The 19569-nt window shown below is 46.0% G+C and overlaps 1 protein-coding gene across 1 annotated transcript in view; it reads right to left on the reverse strand.

The window, feature by feature from the left end:
* LRRC9 (leucine rich repeat containing 9) overlaps positions 1-15497 on the reverse strand; it is a 244501-nt gene extending 229004 nt beyond the window's left edge. The window contains exon 1 of the mRNA XM_073610131.1: positions 15375-15497. The gene's annotated coding sequence lies outside the window, so the exon portion shown is untranslated. The remainder of the gene's footprint in view (positions 1-15374) is intronic.
* Positions 15498-19569: the final 4072 nt, after the last annotated feature.

Consider the following 19569-nt stretch of genomic DNA (forward strand, 5'->3'; position numbering starts at 1 on the left):
ACCTTAGTGTAAAATATTTTCAGTGAATATAAAAATACAAATAGTATAGTAGACAATCTTATTTATATTCATGCTGTTGTTAAAGGGTAACTTCACTTTCCTGTGGAAAAAAAAAAAAGTAGATAAAAAAAAATATATAGCATATACAATTGCAACACAAGTCATATTGTAATTGAATGCTATTAAAATGACCTTTACTTTTCAATCTGCAGCTCTGTAATTTTCTGTAAAATGAAATGCAATATGGCTACCTGGAGGTGTTCTGTACACAGAATGTACCCAGATATGTAATTTCCTGCTTGTGTGATTGGCTCACTGATTCTCCTGGAAGTCTGCATTAAGATACAAGTCAGATTTCAGGCATCCCTGCTTGAGAGAGATACTCCCAATAAGAAATCAGCTCTAAAGGGATGCATACCCTACACTTTTCCCCATTAGAGCCCTGCAGGTGCAGCAGCTGGTTGATAATTATGAAACCACTCCAATTAGACTTACTTTGCCCAGGGGCACAGACAAACACACAGGCATATCTTCAGAATAAACAAAAGGTAGGACTCTGCAACAATGTTTGTTAAAATCTTTTTTCTCAACAAAAATGGAGTTACTCTTTAAAGCTGAAATTGAATCTGCTTTCATTTTCCTTTCCTGGTTTCTCCCTACTCCCTTAAAGTGTTTGTTACCCTAAAAAAAAAAAAAAAAAATGGACCCTGGTCCCTTAACCACTTTGCGACTAGCCAGAGTACATATAATGCGGCAGGTCAGCTCTATTACGTGAAACAGCGTACCTGTACATCATTTTGTGCAATAGCCAGAGGGGGAGCCAATCAGCGGGTCTGGCTCTTGAGACAGGGTGCTGTCATGTTTTCAGGAAGCTTTGTACAACACCTAGCAAGCCCCTCCCACCAGCCATGATCTGACTGCATTGCACAGAAAAGCACAGAGACCCAGTGGTGATGATGCTTGGTCTAAAATAAGATACAGAATGACAATGGAAAGGTCTTAAAATAAATACTTAATTAGAATGTTAATTAAAGTGGTTGTTAAGACACTATGTGATCTTTATCCATCCCTCTGTTAGATAAGAACATGTGTCCTAGTGTCTGTGCTTTAGAAAAAAAAAAAAAAGACGATTTCTACCTGATTTCACAGCACTTCCCGGCGATCATCTGACTTCCCGCTCTTTCCCTCCGCGACTGACAGCTCCAGCGGACGAAGCTGAGAACTCCCGCTGATGTCAGCCGGGGAGGTGGGGAGGAGAGGAGGAGAGAGCCGAGGAGTCACGTGAGCGCCGGGAGGAGCTGTGAAATCAGGTAGAAATCAGCATTTTTTTTTATAAAGCACAGACACTAGGAGACATCTTCTTACCTAACCATAGGGATAGTATAAACATCACATGGTTTTGTAGCAGCGGGGAGGGGAGCAGAGCGGCGCTAGTGAGAGCTGACAGGCAGGGAGGGGAGGGGGGAGGCAATGGGGGAGAGGACAGAGGAGAGCAGTGGATGACGGAGGCACGTAAACTGAAGAATATAAATTTGTGGCGTTTCCAATTTCGACTAAAGAAGCCAGCTGACCTACACCCCTAAATTGAATGATAAATCACTAAAAATTGGTTTCCTGTAATTGGGACTTTAAACGAGATGCTGCTTCAGTAGGATCAGGCAATATTGTTATCATTATTTTGAGGCACGTAAACTGACCACGGTGTCAGGGCTCAGCAGTCATCATAAACAAATAGATGCTGGGTGGTACACCCATTCTACAGCATGTATTAACAGCAGGGGGGAGGGGAGATAGCGCAATTCTGGATCCTTGCCCTGGGCCTGGATGACCGTGTTCCAGTACTGCATATACCCAGTGAAGTGGCTGGCTTCAAGTGATACACAAAGATGAAACAAATCCTCCTACATAGGTTGTTTATCTGCAGCCCTCTTTTCTCGACATCTGTTTAAAATTCAGAATGTACACAGCTTTTCTGAGATTTTCTAAGCTTTCTGGGACAGGGTTTGGAGATCTGATGTCACACTCTGCACAGCTCAGTGTAATCTGAGAGTGAAGGGAAAGGACACTTCTCTCTACACACAATCTCATAGGGAAACAAGCACAGCTAAGGCCGCTGATAAGGCAGTAGAGCCAGCCCTCCTGTAGTGGGCCCTGGCCTTATCAGTTCAAAAGGGGGGCACGGGCACCAGCCAAGCAGGAGGGCCAGTAGTACTGCGTTGATGCTGACACTTTTTGATGCTGTGACTTTTGTGCAGTGCTGCCGGCTTCTACTTTTCTTTCTCCGGCTGCACTGCAGGAGGAGCAATTCTAGTATCTGCGCCCCCTTCCCCCTGCTGTTTGGGACCCCTGGGTGCCCCTTTCCCCCGCAGTACTGACGATTTCCCTTCTCTGCTGCTGGCAGCTGCTGAGGGCACACAGGCAGGTTATTTCAGGATGGTAAGGGGGGGGCTCACTGTCCTGAATTAACACATTGCCCTGAATGAACACAGTAAGCGATCAGTACCGATAGCTCACTGTGGAGGTGCAGATATTGCCTCCATGCCACTATTCACTTGAATTGGTCTTGTTCAAATGGGGTATACTTTCTGCCATGGCTGCCAAGCATAGCATGGCAGCCATTAGCATTTTAGCAAAAATATAATTTGATACTTACGGAGGAGGGGAGCCCTGTCAGGTAGTACGGGGCCCCGTGATTTCTATCAGCAGCCCTGTACACAGCTGAGGTTGTCAGTCACCTGCTGTGTGCTGGAGCTTCCCTTTCCTTCCCCGTCCCCCTTGATCTTCGGTGTCATAAATGACTCATGCAGAGAGCAGAGGAACAAGACTAAAGACAGAAATCACGCTATAGAAGGATATGCTTTGTTCATTTTTCCTGTCAGAGGTTTCCAACCACTTTAATTGCTGCAGATTCTAATGCACACTTTGAAAAGCTCACAGTGTTCAGTGAAATCAAAGTAAACATTTTCAGTACGGAAAAGGAGCCTGTAGAACTGGGCAAGACTGCAGGGAAGGCTACAGCTCAGCCTTACCTTCCAGTGCCTTTGCTTACCCTTCATGTCCTGGATGCTGCCCTGATCTGTACTGTACTAACTGTGAAAAGTCCATTACTTCTGAGTATGGGACACATAGTAGTGCTCCTCTTGCCCTGTAATGCAGTGTTCAGTGTCTGAGCAGCCAATCATCAGGCTCCTGCACTGTCACTTTTGGAGGGGCACAGGATCCGTGTCTAGCACAGTGAAAGTACCAACCACAGGGTATGGCTGTGGCCTTATTGAGACAGACTTTTAGTGTGATCCAGTGCAATCCCAGCCCATTCAAATAAATGGGCTGAAAATTACATCGTACTGAATCGCACAGGAACACCATGCACATTGCTGTGCGATTCTGATGTGAACCAGAACTTAAGTCAGCCATTGATAGATTAAATCTTGGCCGGTTCAGCAGGGACTGGCCAAGATTCAATATATTTATGGGAAGGCTGGTTGCACTGAATTCAATCGATGGAATAGAGCACCTTTCTTAGAAAATCGAAAGGAGAAAGCAGCGGGAATAAAGGCTAAGTCATCCTCATCGAAGAAAATAAGGAGTGACTGCACAACAGAGGGATGAGCAGCAGACAGTTGACCAACAGCTGACTGCTAGCAGACAAGTAATAGGGCGTACACACGGTCGGATTTTGTTCGGACATTCCGACAACAAAATCCATGGATTTTTTCCAACGGATGTTGGCTCAAACTTGTCTTGCATACACATGATCACACAAAGTTGTCGGAAAATCCGATCGTTCTGAACGCGGTGACGTAAAACACGTACGTCGGGACTATAAACAGGGCAGTGGCCAATAGCTTTCATCTCTTTATTTATTCTGAGCAGGGCCGTCTTTAGCGCAGGGCAAACGGGGCAGCTGCCCAGGGCCCTGTCATTGCTTGGGGCCCAAAGCAGAGCTGCCCGTTACCCCTGCGTGCTGCCCGCAAATCGGCGCTGAATTATGTGATGTCAGCCGCGGCGGCGCGCACGCCAGTGCCTTTTTTTTTTTCATTTGAGGAGCGGGCCGTGGGTGGGCGGGGCCTTGAGCTCCACTGACGCTCTGGCCCCGCCCCTTGCTATGCGTGCAGACAGTGCTGTGTTAGCACTGACTCGATGGAGCGGAGAAGCGGAGGAGTGAGACAGGGCCCTGGGCAGCGCGGAGTGGAGAGTGCACTGAAGCCTGGTGAAGTGAAAAAACTAAGGAGCAGTGTGGAGAATTTAGCTGAGCTTTCCACGACCAGGTAAGGTCTTTTCTCCTCCCCTGGCTCATGCTCCCCCTATCCCCATGCCATGTCTTGTGTAATAAAAGAAAGTTAAAAAAAACTTAGCAATTCTGTAGTCCACTGTCCAGGCTGAGTGAGGCCTCAGAGGAGAGCACACAGCATGATTTACAGGAACATGGCATACTGTATTTAGGCTGCTTGCACACTGAAAGCACCCGGGCATTGGTGGTAAAACGCCACTGTTTTTAGTGGCGCTTTACCGTCGTTTTTGCTGCGCTTTTCGGCCTCTAGCGGGGCACTTTAAACCCCTGCTAGCAGCCGAAAAAGGGTTAAAAGCGCCTGCAAAGCACCGCTACGGCGGTGCTTTGCCGGCGGTGCTTTGCCGGCGGTTCAGCGGCGCTGCCCATTGATTTCAATGGGCAGGGGCGCTTTAGGAGCGGTGAGTTCGCCGCTCCTAATGCGCTCCAAAGAAGCTGCTGGCAGGACTTTTTCTGACGCCCTGCCAGCGCACCGCTCCAGTGTGAAAGCCCTTGGGGCTTTCACACTGGAGTGAATGGAGCCGCTGTTTCAGGGCACTTTGCAGGCACTATTTTTAGCGCTATAGCGCCTGCAAAGCGCCTCAGTGTGAACTGCTTGATGGGCTTTTTTTGGGCCTAGCTGGTTCACATGTATGTGTTTTGGTGGCCCACATTTGCGCAGGCACAGTGCCCAATCATTTGAATGGACTGCCATGTCTGCGTTTCCTGCAAAAAAAAAAGGTGCATGCAGCATTTAATAGGGCTGCACACACCTATGCCCATCAAGCAATGAAATACAGCACTGTCTGTTCATTATACTTTTGCACCATGTGACTTACCTGCAGTTCCTGCTCCGGCAAACTTGCTGCATTTTTAGATGTTTAGGCCACACTTTTAAAGACACAGTACGTTTGTGTGCGCAGGAACTGCAGGTAAGTCGCATGGTGCAAAAGCCGAATGAATTTCAAGGCCACTGCATTTTTAAAATGCTGCATGCAACTTTTTTTTCTGCAGGAAACGCAGGCAAGGCAGCCCATTCAAATGAATGGGCTGCTATGCCTGCGCAAATGTGGGCCGCCAAAACACATACATGTGAATGTGTGATGTGGCAATGGCTGCAATGTAATTGGGGTGCTGTGATGTGTAAAGGGGCACTATGACATGATGAAGGGGACTCTAATGTAACAGGGGCGCTGTGATGTGTAAAGGGGCACTATAATGTGGAAAGGTCTGCAATGCAATGGGGGCTGTGATATGAGGAGGCTGCAATGTTTTTTAAAGATAAATCTATATTTGTGTCTGTTTTTTGAGATGTTGGGGTGAAGAGCAAAATTGAATTGGGGGGGGGGGGGGCCCAAAAAAAATGTTTGCCCGGGGTCCAAACCATATTAAAGACGGCCCTGATTCTGAGCATGCGTGGCACTTTGTCCGTCGGATTTGTGTACACACGATCGGAATTTCCGACAACGGATTTTGTTGTCGGAAAATTTTATCTCCTGCTCTCCAACTTTGTGTGTCGGAAAATACGATGGAAAATGTCCGATGGCGCCCACACACGGTCAGAATTTCCGACAACACGCTCCGATCGGACATTTTCCATCGGAAAATCCGACCGTGTGTACGGGGCATAAGAAGAAGGTTTGTTGGTTGTCAGATGACCGATTGACAACCATCAGGTAACCAACAATAGAACTGATGAATGGGTGACCAGCTGTCAGACAAACAGTTGGAAAATAATAGGTCATTGTAATAACAAGGCTTGTGTAGCAGTTATATGTTACATCATTTTTCTTAATTAGAAAAGTGTTTTTTTTTTTTCCTTTAAAACAGCACCTCTCCCTTAGTACTTCTTTTACACCACAAGATGTCCCCAGTCTGATGGCTAGCATCATTCAACCCACTTCCTCTAAGCCCAGACCAGGCATGTACTGGCCATCAGGACTACCGGGACTTTCCCGGTGGGCCGCTTTCAGTGACAGGATCCTTTCATTCCCGGACAATACAGTGTCCCTGGATTGCCCCCTGTGCCGATCTGATGCCCCCTTAAAAGGCCACCATCGCCGCTTTACCGACTGTCACTTATTCTGGCCGGGCAGGCCGGCCGAGACCCGCTTTAAGTTGTAGTTCCACAGCTGCTGGCTCACTGCCCGGAATGGTTGCTAGCCGCCTGCCGCCTGGCGTGTAGCAACCAGTGACGTCACCAGAGCGATGCCCCAGAATACAGAGCGGAGGAGGATTTAACTTCCTCCTTCTCCGTGCGCGCCTAGTACTTAGCTCCATCCACCTCCTCTGAGCTGAAGCCGAAACTAGTGGAGCCTGGAGGACATGTGCGGGACCGGGACACCGTGCACAGGGAGCCACCACGCCAACCTCCATTTCCTGGTTCTCATCTGACAGGTATAATGTGATCTGTGTGCTCCGCTGCTGCAGCTACACTTTCTTCCCCCACAGTCTCTCCACCATGTATATTTCCAGCGCTGCTGGAGAACTCTTTCTGTGAGTGGGGGATCTAATGCTAAAGGGGGGTTCTTTCTGTGAGTGGGGGATCTGATGCTAAAGGGGGGTTCTTTCTGTGAGTGGGGGATCTGATGGTAAAGGGGGGTTCTTTCTGTGAGTGGGGGATCTGATGCTAAAGGGGGGTTAATTCTGTGAGTGGGGGATCTGATGCTAAAGGGGGTTCTTTCTGTGAGTGGGGGATCTGATGGTAAAGGGGGGTTCTTTCTGTGAGTGGGGGATCTGATGGTAAAGGGGGGTTCTTTCTGTGAGTGGGGGATCTGATGGTAAAGGGGGGTTCTTTCTGTGAGTGGGGGATCTGATGCTAAAGGGGGTTCTTTCTGTGAGTGGGGGATCTGATGGTAAAGGGGGGTTCTTTCTGTGAGTGGGGGATCTGATGGTAAAGGGGGGTTCTTTCTGTGAGTGGGGGATCTGATGGTAAAGAGGGGTTCTTTCTGTGAGTGGGGGATCTGATGGTAAAGGGGGGTTCTTTCTGTGAGTGGGGGATCTGATGGTAAAGGGGGGGTCTTTCTGTAAGTGGAGGATCTGATGGTAAAGGGGGGTTCTTTCTGTGAGTGGGGGATCTGATGGTAAAGGGGGGTTATTTCTGTGAGTGGAGGATCTGATGGTAAAGGGGGGTACTTTCTGTGAGTGGGGGATCTGATGGTAAATGGGGGTTCTTTCAGTGAGTGGGGGATCTGATGATAAAGGGGGGCTCATTCTGTAAGTGGGGTCTCTGATGGTAAAGGGGGGTTCTTTCTGTGAGTGGGGGATCTGATGCTAAAGGGGGGTTCTTTCTGTGAGTGGGGGATCTGATGGTAAAGGGGGGTTCTTTCTGTGAGTGGGGGATCTGATGGTAAAGGGGGGTTCTTTCTGTGAGTGGGGGATCTAATGCTAAAGGGGGGTTCTTTCTGTGAGTGGAGGATCTGATGCTAAAGGGGGGTTCTTTCTGTGAGTGGGGGATCTGATGGTAAAGGGGGGGTCTTTCTGTAAGTGGAGGATCTGATGGTAAAGGGGGGTTCTTTCTGTGAGTGGGGGATCTGATGGTAAAGGGGGGTTATTTCTGTGAGTGGAGGATCTGATGGTAAAGGGGGGTACTTTCTGTGAGTGGGGGATCTGATGGTAAATGGGGGTTCTTTCAGTGAGTGGGGGATCTGATGATAAAGGGGGGCTCATTCTGTAAGTGGGGTCTCTGATGGTAAAGGGGGGCTCTTTCTGTATGCATAGGACGATAGTGGCAGTCAGGGACGTATCCAGTTGCCTTGGGGTGGGGGGGTGGTAAAATGCACCGTTGCCTAAGTACACAAAAATTCTTGCACTGGCCTGTCCTCAGGAACATGGATCAGGAGGCTATGTGTGAGTGGCCAGAGCCAGCTGTGCTGGAGCTGTCAGTGTCAGTTCACTGGGGGGCATGGCCGCCAGCTAGCTGTTGCACCCTGTTGCATTCTGGGAGTAGTAGTCCACACGCTCAAGCTCCCAGGGGGGGTGAAGGCATTGCTGAGGTGAAAGACCCTGATACCCCCAGGGCCAGCTGACCCCAAATCCCATCTATCCACCCCTCCATTTACCCTGCCCCAGTGCCCACCCAGTACCTCAAAAAAGGCCTCAACACTGTGGGTCCTGCTGGAAGATAGCCATGGCCTGTGGCCAGCTCCTTGCAGGGCCCACAGGTCAGTGGCCGGCTCCCAGCAGGACCCACTGCCTGCTTTGCAGGGCAATCCTGGGCGGGTGCACCTCGAGCAATTGCGTATAGTTTATATCCTGTATTGGTCATGTTTGCAAAATTAAAGTGGGCCAGTCTGGAAGAAGTCCAGGGCCAAATTTTTGTCCCAGTCCAGCCCTGGCCCAGACTGTCCTGGATCCGCCCCCAACTTGTGATTGGACATTGAAGGCACAAGCAGCACACCGATGAGCTCCTCTATTCGTCACTCTGCTTTCTCCCATCATGCTTGTTGTCAGCGCACAAACTGATTGGCTCCTTGTCCTGCTTTGTACCCTGTATTGCCATACAGAAGACTGCAAGAGGCTGATACCAAGTCAAAGGCAGGTACTTACACTGCTTGTTTTTGAAAGAATACAGCTAATAATATTTTAATGTTACCAAGCTGTATTTATTTATGTTTATTATATCTTCCAAGAACTTACTTTTAAATCATGGCGTTCTGCTTTAAATTTCGCCTCATAGTAGAAATCTCCAAGGAATTGGGGGCTTTCTATATTATTCTAAGCATAGACGCAGCAGATAATTATTCTAAACTGTGACTCACTGAATTATACATTATATTCTATACATACTAAATTTTGCGCTATCATTTTTTATACAATCCAATCAGTGAATTGTTGAATGTCAGTGTCTTTTTTTATCTCCTACAGGTATAAAATTAAACTGCCATTTTATTTGTAGAAGAAAATTGATTTTTTTTTTCAATTTCCTTAGTATATCTTAAGGGGCGGCTGAGATAATTTCCTGTGCCCCCGCCCGCCACCCTACAGATAGCCACTGACTGTGAGGAGGGCCACACATAGGAAGTGATTTAGGCACAATCATTCATTGTACCCAGTATATATGTCACTGAGCAGCACATACAGTACCATACCCAGCACACACATCACACATTATACCCAGCATAATGAACACCCAGCACACGTCGACACTCATGCGCAACCCAAAATCATCATGGGGGACGTAGCACACACCATACTCAGCATAGTAAACACAGCAGCACGCACCATACTCAGCATAGTAAGCACAGCAGCACGCACCATACCCAGCATAGTAAACACAGCAGCATGCACCATAGCCAGCATAGTAAACACAGCAGCATACACCATACTCAGCATAGTAAACACAGCAGCACACACCATACTCAGCATAGTAAGCACAGCAGCACACACCATACTCAGCATAGTAAACACAGCAGCACACACCATACTCAGCATAGTAAACACAGCAGCACACACCATACTCAGCATAGTAAACACAGCAGCACACACCATACTCAGCATAGTAAACACAGCAGCACACACCATACCCAGCATAGTAAACACAGCAGCAAGCACACACCATACTCAGCATAGTAAACACAGCAGCACACACCATACTCAGCATAGTAAACACAGCAGCATACACCATACTCAGCATAGTAAACACAGCAGCACACACCATGCTCAGCATAGTAAGCACAGCACAAAACAGCATACACTATACGTAGCATAGTGAACACTGCACACAACAGCATACACCTTACCCAGCATAGTAAACACTGCACACAACAGCACACACCATACAAAGCACAGTAAACAATGCACACAACAACACACACCATACCCAGCATAATGAACACTCCACACAACAGCATACACCATACCCAGCATACCAAACACTGCATACACCATGCCCAGCACAAAGGGCAGTGCTCAGCAGATCCAGTTGGTGTGGTGTGTGCTCATATGTTGAGCTGGATCTGTTGAGCAATGCCCTTTGTGCTGAGTATGGTGTGTGCTGTTGTGTGCAGTGTTCACTATGCTGGGTATGGTGTCAGGACTCTGTGCAGGCCAGTCAAGTTCCTCAACCCCAAACTTGCTCATCCATGTCTTTATGGACCTTGCTTTGTGCACTGATTGAAATCATTTTGTGGAGGGGTGATTATGGTGTGGGGTTGTTTTTCAGGGATTGGGCTTGGCCCCTTAGTTCCAGTGAAGAGAACTCTTAAGTCTCCGTCAGAGACTCTTTACCCAGATCAGAGTTGCGGTGTGTCAGACTGACACATCGTAACAACGATCGCTGCATGCATCGGCTTGATATCCTGGCGACGTCATATGACGTCCGGTCAGGATATTGAAACCACTTTGCCACCGTCATTTTGCTATATGGCGGGCGGCAAGTGGTTAATCCATTTTGGAATAAGGCTGTAACATAAGGATATGTGGAAAAAAGTGAAGCCCTGAGAATACTTTCCGGATGCACTGTAGCTGCAAAGGGTAAGCCAACTCAACACTGAACCCTACGGACTAAGATTGGGATGCCATTAAAGTTCATGTGCCTGTATAGGCAGGCGTTCCAATACTTTTGGTAATATAGTGTATATACAATATACAGACTGATTTTACTGTTGTGGGTTTAGTAAAACTTTAAAGTACTTGCCAAAAACGGTGTCTGTACTATGTAACCCTTACTCATTTACATGGGGGGAGGTGTGTATCTGAGGGCTCCAATATTACTAAAGAAGGTTTCCAGATTCCAAAAAGCTCCCCTGCCTGGAGATCCCCACAACCACTTGGGCCAGGGTTGTGGGGAAGAGGCCCTTGTCCTCATCAACATGGTAAGGTACCCTCCATGTTGATGACATGTGGCCTGGTATGGTTCAGGAGGGGTAGGGAGGACGCACTTATACAACTTATAACACTTATAGTATACGCTGTACTAAATTCTACATACTCCACTCTGCTTGGCTTTTTGCGCTCTATGTGGATTATGCATTCAAACAAAAGTGCGTACACCCCTCACATTTTTGTAAATATTTTATTCTACCTTTTCATATGACAACACTGAAGAAATGACACTTTGCTACAATGTAAAGTAGTGAGTGTACAGCTTGTATAACAGTGTAAATTTGCTGTCCCCTCAAAATAACTCAACACACAGCCATTAATGTCTAAATCGCTGGCAACAAAAGTGAGTACACCCCTAAGTGAAAATGTCCATGTGCGCCCAATTAGCCATTTTCATTCCCCGGTGTCATGTGACTCATTAGTTTTACAAAGTCTCAGGTGTGAATGGGGAGCAGTGTTAAATTTGGTGTTATCGCTCTCACTCTCTCATACTGGTCACTGGAAGTTCAATATGGCACCTCATGGCAAAGAACTCTGAGGATCTGAAAAAAAGAATTGTTGCCCTACATAAAGATGGCCTAGGCTATAAGAAGATTGCCAAGACCCTGAAACTGAGCTGCAGCATGGTGACCAAGACCATACAGCAGTTTACTAGGACAGGTTCCAATCAGAACAGGCCTCGCCATGATCGACCAAAGACGTTGAGTGCATGTGCACTGTCTTTTGGAAGTAGACGTATGGGTGCTGCCAGCATTGCTGCAGAGGTTGAAGAGGTGGAGGGTCAGCCTGTCAGTGCTCAGACCATTTGCCGTACACGGCATCAAAATGGTCTGTCTGCATGGTTGTCATCCCAGAAGAAAGCCTCTTCTAAAGATAATGCACAAGAAAGCCCATAAACAGTTTGCTGAAGACAAACAGACTAAGGACGTGGGTTACTGGAACCATGTCCTGTTGTCTAATGAGACCAAGATAAAATTATTTGTTTCAGATGGTGTCAATCGTGTGTGGCGGCAACCAGGTGAGGAGTACAAAGACAAGTGTGTCTTGCCTACAGTCAAGCATGGTAGTGGGAGTGTCATGGTCTGGGGCTGTATGAGTGCTGTCTGCACTGGGGAAATACAGTTCGTTGAGGGAACCATGAATGCCAACAAGTACTGTGACATACTGAAGCAGAGCATGATTCCCTCCCATCGGAGACTAGGCCACAGGGCAGTATTCCAACATGATAATGACCCCAAACATATGTCCAAGACAACCACTGCCTTGAAACCTCAAACGGATGGTGGAGGAGCGCAAGGTCTCTAACATCCAACAGCTCCGTGATGTCGTCATGGAGGAGTGGAAGAGGACTCCAGTGGCAACCTGCAAAGCTCTGGTGAACTCCATGCCCAAGAGGGTTAAGGCAGTGCTGGAAAAATAATGGTGGCCACACAAAATAATGACACTTTGGGCCCAATTTGGACATTTTCATTTAGGGGTGAACTCAACTTTGTTGCCAGCGGTTTAGACATTAATGGCTGTGTGTTGAGTTATTTTGAGGGGACAGCAAATTTACACTGTTATACAAGCCACTCACTCACTGTAGCAAAGTGTCATTTCTTTAGTATTGTCACATGAAAAGATATAATAAAATATTTACAAAAATCTGAGGGGTGTACTCACTTTTGTGAGATACTGTATATACGCTGTGGTGCTTTGCTGTATGGCAGCGGTTCTCAAACCAATTTGCCAGGGGGTCGCGAATGCTGGTCCAATCTGAAAAGCTGGCTGAGACGGACCTGAAGTTACTGTGTGTACGCCAGCGAGATGTCTCTCCCGGGAGAGGAGAGACCGTGCAGAAGTGACGTTCCATCGCCGCCATCTTGGTACTCTCATCCGCAGTAAGGCTACAGTTAGAAGTCGGCAAGCGGACATCTTTTTACACCCACCAAAGTCTTGCATTTTACAAGTATTTTTACCAGTAAACTCAGCATATATACTATATAAGGCTTATATATTATATAAACTCAGTTTACTGTTAAAAATAAGTGTAAAATATAGGACTTTGGTGGGTATAAAATGATGTCCGCTTGCCGACTTCTAATGCCGCGTACACACGAGCGGAAATTACGGCAGACTTTGTCCAGCGTACTTTTCAACGGACTTTACGACGGACTTTCTGAATGAACGGACTTGCCTACACACAATCAACCAAAGTCCTACGGATTCGTACGTGATAACGTACGACCGGACTAAAACAAGGAAGTTCATAGCCAGTAGCCACACGCTGCCCTAGCGTATCCGTCGGACTAGCATACAGATGAGCGGACTTTTCGATCAGTTTCAAATCTAAGTCTGTCAAAATTTTGAGAAAACAAAGTCCGCTGGAGCCCACACACGATCGTATTGTCCGACTAAATCCGGTACGCCAGACCAAGTATGCCGTAAAGTCCGATCATGTGTACGCAGCATAACTGTAGTCTTGCTGCGGACGAGTGTACCAAGATGGCGGCGACAAAACGTCACTTCCGGTTAACACATTAGACGGGTTGCTGATTCTGATGGAACACCTGAGTGACTTTGGTAAGTCAGAGACACTAATTAATCAATCAATCAATCAATCAATACATAGATTGTGAATAAATAAGTCTGACATGACTGTGCAAAAAAAAAAAAATTATTATGGAACAATACATATCATTTATATATAAACATCCCAGTTGGTTCCTCAAAAGTGGTTATTCCATGCCAGTGCTAGATAAATGTTTGGATGCTATACACTTTGTATATCTAGCACTGGCACGGAATAACCACTTTTGAGGAACCAACCAGGACGTTTATATATAAATGATATGTCTTGTTCCATAATATTTTTTTTCTTGCCTAGTCACGTCATGTTGTACTTATTTATTCACAAACTATTGATGGATGATGTTAACAGAAGCATAGCATTTATAATATTTTACATACAGGTTGGCGCAGTTAATCTTGTGTACTAATAAAAACCTATATGGATGTTAAATTTGTAAGAATGAAAATACATCCTGCATATCAGATATTTATATTTCGATTCATAACAGTCGCAAAATTACAGCAATGAAGGACCAAGGAAAATAATTTTACTGTTAGGGATCCCCACAACTTGGTATTATCAAGTGGTCACGGCACTAGAAGGGTTGAGAACCACCGCTGTATGGTATATGCTGTGCATAATACTGCTCAACTGTAAATTCTGTGCAGTATATGCTACACACCACTTTATACACTGTGTTATACATGGTATTGTGAAATCAGTAGGCCCATTGCTGAATGTCTATGAGGGTTAAGCAACCACTAGCACTGTAGACCTCCATATAATAATATGAATGTTTTTATTTTGTTCATTTTCTTAATAATCTGTGAGTCACATCTACAAATACGTTTTTATTTCCAAGAACAAGTTATCTTAGAATTTGCTATGGAAAGGGGAGAACAGTCAATGAGATTACCTGTTAGTGGTTTCTATAGAGCCACTAACAGGTAATCTAGCTTTACTGGTCCTCTCCCAAGAGCTTTTTTCCCCTCAATGAATCATCCACGGAGTCATCCAGTGTCATATACTGTATACTGTCTGATCCATCTATGTCTTATATGGATCTCCTAAATAGCAGCACTGGATTGCCCAATGACAGAGCCTGTGAAAACCTGCCTGAAATTATCGGATTTTCTCATTTCAAGGAGAGTTATATCTAGGCAACATATACTGATGGTGCTGGGTCCACAGTGGATGCCGATGTTGGTAAAGGGAATTTATCACCAACAAAGTGCAATCAGATTTGTAGGAAGCAGTTCAATACTTAGATAAAGTAATATGTTTCCCCAATATATTTACCAGAGATCTATTAAAGTATATGTAAACCTCATGACTAAAATCTCATATACACTTTTACATGTTTTTATCATTTCAAAGTTATGGTATTTTTTAAATCATCTGCTTTCATTCTAAAATTACCTAGCGGTCGTGCCATGAAGGTTCTTGCACAGGCACATGCTGTTATAGGCTGCTCTGTTGCTAAATTGTGCTCCTGTATTGTTACAAGTGCTTCCAATCAGGGGTTCAAGTGGCAATTTCAACACACATTTTTGCAGGGGTGTTCTATTTTGTCACCGTCAGGATCCAAGCTTAGATAGATAAGGGACAAATTAAATAGAATAGAAACGCACTTTAAAAAATCCCCCATTAGTACACCCCCCCTCCCCCACACACACACACACACACACACACAAAACACTAAACAGTTATTACATTTGTGAAATTTCTTACCGTTTAAAGGGTTTGTTAACCCATGATATAAGTCAAACTCTTCCGTACAGCACACTGTACCTTGCTTGTAGAAAAACAAGCGTTGTAAATACTGCTTTTGAGCTGTCTTCAGGCCGGTCACATGACTTGCGGCCGCTGTACAGCTCAGATGAATGGATACTGCAGGAGAGGCCGTGATCTCCCCCTGACCCTCAGACGGGGAGATCACATGGCCGCTCAGTCTCTCCTGCAGTAGCCATGGAAACCGGCCGAGAGTCAGTTAATCTGCTTTAAGGTACCAGAAAATCTATTTTTTTTTTGGGGGGGGGAGGGTTAACAAACGCTTTAAGAGATATGACTGATTGAATTTTCAGGAAGTCAGCTCTGCAATTCAAAAAATGCATCATCTTTTCTGGCAGGGAGGATCTCTTAGAACAGTGATTGCATCATATCCTCTTCTCTCTCTCTAACTGTAATCAGCCTACATTTCCCATGAATCCTTGGGATGGGAGTGAATGTGGGAGGTACACTACTTGTACATGTAAATGTGAACTCGCCCACTTCAACATAAATCACACCTCTCATTCTGCAGCCAGCAAGCCATACATAATACACGGCTTGATAGGTTACAGCCTTATAAATGCAAACCAGTGCAACGTGTCAGGGACCACCAGAGCCAAATGTCAGGGACCACCGCCAGTGCCGAATGTCAGGGACCTCCAGAGCCGAATGTCAGGGACCACAAATGCAGCATGTCTGTCCCACCAGTGCAGCTTGTCACCAGTGTAGAGCGGGTATGAAGCAGTGGGGATATCCTGCTGTGTCAGGAATTGTATATGAGAACACCGAGCGCTGATGTCCCGCCTCCCGGTATTATGATTGACAGTGCAGCGTGTTTGACGTTCTGATATACTATACCTGACCTAGCAGGACATCCCTGCTGTGTCATACAACTGACTTCTAATAATAATCCCTGCTCTGCACGGAGATAGCAGGCAGGGGGAGGGGGGGGGGTGTTTGCGGACAGTGGAGGGGCAGATTTCTGGCAGGGAGGTGGAGGAGGGAGGAGAGAGGAGAAGGAGGATACCTCCAAGGGCAGCACAGACTGTGAGACCCCTTCTGCCCACAACAACATGTCTGCTTCCTCCCTGCTCTTTCAGAGGACTACAAGGGGGGTGTCAGACCACTGGCTGAGCTTAGGAGAGGGATAGCAACCAGCAGTCTTACAAGCAGGATGTCAGCAGGCAATAACGGTTTTTCAACAATTTCAGCAGCCTATTACAGAGGAACTACAGAGCTCAGAAGAAAATGGATGGCAAAGTTGGTGAAGGTAGGAGATCAGCAACAAGGACATGAAAAAAAAATTTTGCCCGGAGTTCTGCTTTAAGAAAAAAAACAAAAAAAACCCTTTGTTTTAACTTGTCAGGTTGCTTTAATTAACATTGCATGAGAAGCTCATCCCTTTCGTTTTCAAATTAAAAAAAACAATTAAATATAAGCAAAGCAATGTTAGGGATTTGCTGCCCTCTGCTGTTAGCGGCTAATATCCCAGTGTTATGTCATTTTATGTATTAGCGCTTCCTGTCTCTGGGGGTTGGCTTAAATCCACTGAAGGATGAAGTGGAGAGAGAGGAGCTAACACCACATTTCCTCATACAGGAGGTGCATTACTGCAAAACTGTATTTTATCCTGACCAGTATCAGAGACTATTAGGTAATTGTTCCTATTTTCTGGTTGTTTAACTGTAGCTATCGATAATATTTTAATTGGAATTCTAGAGACAGACAAGTCTCTTTTCTTTTATTATTATCTCACATACACAGCGCCAGATAGCTAGGTCAGTGCTACCGTATGTGTGTAGTGGTCAACTTCCAGTATATTAGTAGGTGAACCTGTTTATTGCAATAGAGTTTATACACAGCTCTTGTTGTTTTAGCTAACCCTATTCCTTCTGGTCTGGGATTCTATAGCTAGTTTTAGCTTAGGGCTCGATAACGAGCATAGGCTAGAGCCAGGTTAGGCACCCCACAGGCATGTCTGGTAGTTTGATAGTTCCAGGTCCAGTTGCTTATCAGACTAAAAACCACTAGGAGAGGACTTAAACACAGAGTAAATGGGCTGCCTCTAAGTTCCAGGGCCACACCACAGTTTTTGCATGTAAGAAGCTGCATTCCAGGCTGGTTGGACCCAGAGGCATAGCTAGAACCTTCAGGGCCCCGGTGCAAGAAAGCGTGATGGGCCCCCTGCCCCCCCTCCATCTGAGCCCTGGGCTTCCAATTTTGGGAGGGTGTCCATGGACATCCTTGCAGAACCCTGCCTCCCGCATGCCCCTGAGACGTGCATCCACACTGAGACGTGCATCAGCTGATCACAACAGACTAGCTGGTTATCTGCAGCCATTTCCTCCCACGCTGTGTCTGTGTTAGGAAAGGACTACCGTTAACCGTCAAGAATGTCAGTAAATTGTTTACACTGATAATGTGTGCCTCAATCATCTGTGCCACCTATCAGAGCTTATCAATGCCACCTGTTAGTGCCCATCAATGCTGTCTATCAGTGCGCATCAATGCCGCCTATCAGTGGCCATCAATTCCGCCTACAAGTGTTACATATCAGTGCTCATCAATCCCGCCTAACAGCATCCATCAGTGCCACCTGTCAGTGCTCTTCAATGCTGCCCATCAATGCCCTCTATCAGTGCTCATCAATTCTGCCTATCAGCATTCAGCATCTATCAGTGCTCATCAATACTGCCTATCAGTGCTCATCAATTCTGCCTATCAGCTCCCATCAGTGCCAACTGTCAGTGCTCATCAATGCAGCCTATCAGTGCTCATCAATGCTGCCTATCAGTGCCACCTATCAGTGCTCACCAATGCTGCTTATGAGTTCTGCCTATCAGTGTTCATCAGTGCCCATCAGTGCAGCCTATGAGTTCTGCCTATCAGTGCTCATTAATACCCATCAGTGCCACCTATCAGTGCCCATCAATGCCACCTATCAGTGCTCATCAGTGCAGCCTATCAGTGCACATTAGTACATTCTATCAGTGCAGCCTATCAGTGCTCATCAATGCAGACTATCAGTGGCCATTAGTGCCTCCTATCAGTGCTAATCAATGCAGCCTATCCGTGTCCATTAGTGCCTTCTATCAGTGCTCATCAGTGCAGCCTATCGGTACCCATTAGTGCCTCCTATCAGTGCCCATTAGTGCCTCCTATCAGTGCCCATCAATGCCTCCTATCAGTGCTCATCAGCACAGCCTATAAGTATCCATTAGTGCCTCCTATCAGTGCCCATCAATGCCCCCTATCAGTGCTCATCAGTCCCTCTTATCAGTGCCCATTAGTGCCTCCTATCAGTGCCTATTTTGTGATGTACTATGCTGGCTCCATATACTGTGTACTACTTCATTTACTGTGATCACACTGAATACAGTGCCTGTATTTGTCCACAATGATGTAAGTGCAATACCTTATTTAATATATTTTAGTCAAGGATTTTATGCTATGTGGCGATTTCTTTTCCTCATGAACTCAGGACCCATTTTGTTGATCGGTGGAGCTTATGAGTCCCTGGATATTGGACCTGTGCTGCTGTGCATCCTGCATGTTGGTTCCTGTGACGTTTGGATGTTAGACCTGTGCTGGTGTGCATTCTATATGCTGGTCCCTGTGACGTCCAAGTCTCTCCAGTTCTGTTTGTTTGGCTCCTTGCTGCTGGCAGGTAGTCCACACCATTCGGTAAGAGTACCCTAATACCTTTGTTGGTGGTGGCTGCACATTGGATGGTGACTCTTCTTCTTCGCTGTGTTCTTCCCGAGGAGTTTATTACTTATCTACATGGGTGATATCCTCTTTAAAGGCTGAACATCTTTCACCTTATATGAACTATTTTTTTACCCAAAGTTCATTCACACTTGTTTGGACTCACTCACGTTTTCCTTTGATTCAGTTTGATGGATACTATGTGTTTTTACTGTTGTGTACATTATTTCTGTTTTGCAGGTGCCAGACACTGGCTCTTAGTATAATATTGTACTGTCATTTTATTGTTTGCACATTTGCACAATCATTTAGAGCTGCACTTTATCCCACATTCCCTTTACACAATTTGTCTAATTGTAGTGTCAGCAGCATATTTAGCGTATTGGGTGGCGCAGTAATTTTTTTTATTTTTGAGTGCCTCTTATCAGTGCAGCCTCATCAGTGCAGC

Source organism: Aquarana catesbeiana, linkage group LG13 (assembly GCF_042186555.1).
Source record: "Aquarana catesbeiana isolate 2022-GZ linkage group LG13, ASM4218655v1, whole genome shotgun sequence".
In the NCBI taxonomy this organism is placed as follows: Eukaryota; Metazoa; Chordata; class Amphibia; order Anura; family Ranidae; genus Aquarana; species Aquarana catesbeiana.